The sequence below is a fragment of the Pteropus alecto genome, unplaced genomic scaffold (genome assembly GCF_000325575.1).
Source record: "Pteropus alecto unplaced genomic scaffold, ASM32557v1 scaffold182, whole genome shotgun sequence".
In the NCBI taxonomy this organism is placed as follows: Eukaryota; Metazoa; Chordata; class Mammalia; order Chiroptera; family Pteropodidae; genus Pteropus; species Pteropus alecto.
In genome coordinates, this window is record NW_006433946.1 from 6,271,053 (window position 1) to 6,272,667 (window position 1,615).

Consider the following 1,615-nt stretch of genomic DNA (forward strand, 5'->3'; position numbering starts at 1 on the left):
AATGAACACTGGTAATTTAAATGAGTATGAAAATATGACCCATAATGCAGAGGATAAACAATTAATTGAAAACAACTCAGAACTGACACAGGTGGTAGAATTAACAGATGAGGACATTAACCAGTTTTATAAGTGTATTGCATATGTTCAAAAGTTAAGTAGAGACATAAAAGATATGTAAAAGACCTGAATCAAAGCTTAGAAAATTACAATGTCTGATATAAGAAATGCACTGGTTTGGATTAATACTATATTAAACAGAGCAGAAGAAAAGATTACTAAACTTGAACACCTAGCAATAGAGACTTAAAAATAAAACAGAAGAATAAGAATAAAATAAAATGAACACAGCATCTGTGAACTGTGGTGTAAATTCAAGCAACCAAATATTCATGGAATTGACATCTTCAAAAGAAAGGAGAGAGAAGTGGAGACACACAAAGTATTTGAAGAAATAATGGTTAAAAAATTTTCAAATTTGATAAATTTACATATCCCAGAAATTTAACAAAACCAAAGAAAAGAAGAAAGAGAACTTCCCTTAGACCCATCACAGTCAAATTGCTCAAAACCAGTGATGAAGAGAAAAAATTTAGAGTGGCCACAAAACAAAAGATATGTGTGTACTGAGGAGTAAGAATAAGGATGACATCTTATTTCCTACTGGAAAAATTGCTAGTGAGAAGACAGTAGAATAGTTTCTTTATTTTATTTTATTTTTATTTTTATTTTTTAAACACCAAAGAGCTACAACACCTGGTATTCCTAGGTGGTCTCCCATCCAAATACTAACCAGGCACGACCCTGTTTAGCTTTCGAGATCAGACAAGATCGGACGTGTTCTGGGTGTCATGGCCGTAGACTTAGAATAGCTTCTTTAAAGTACTGTAATAAGATATAAAACAGTCAACCTAGAATTTTTTTATTCACACAAAATATCTTTTTAAAATGAGGGTGATATAAAGACTTCTCCTGTTCTTCAGAAACTAAGGGAATTAATCACCTGCAAACTCACACTACAAAAAAAAAAATGCTAAATGAAGTTTTCAAGCAGAAAGAAAATGGTGCCAAAAAGAAACCTGGATCAACACAATAAATGAAAAGCATCAGAAATGGTATATGTATCGGTAAATATATGAATGTTTTATTATTATTTGAATCTCTATAAAATATAACTGACTATTTAAACAAAGAAATAAACAAAACAACAATTAAATTTGAGGTGAAAATGATAGCAAAAAGTCCAGGTGGGGAGGATTGGAAGTAAACTATTGCAAGGTGCTTATGCTATATGTGAAGTGGTATAGTATCATTGAAAATGGACTTGACAAGTTAATGATGTATACTATAAACCCTAATGCAGATATTAAAATTTTAAAAAGCTACTGCTGATAACCTGAAAAATTATAAATGTTAGTCATAAATAATAATCAATTAACCCAAAAGAAGACAGAAAAAGTATGCAAAGGAAGACAAAATAGATAGGACAGGAAGGGGTTCAAGATGGTGGGCTAGGTAAAAGTGGTGTTCACCTCCTCCCATGACCACATTAAAATTACAAATAAAGTATAACAATCAACTTGAAGAACAACCTCAAGTCTAGTCGATCAAGCAA

General features: G+C 31.4%; 1 pseudogene; it reads right to left on the minus strand.

Annotated features, from left to right (window-relative positions):
- Positions 1-744: 744 nt before the first annotated feature.
- Positions 745-863, minus strand: LOC112477124 (annotated as a pseudogene).
- Positions 864-1,615: the final 752 nt, after the last annotated feature.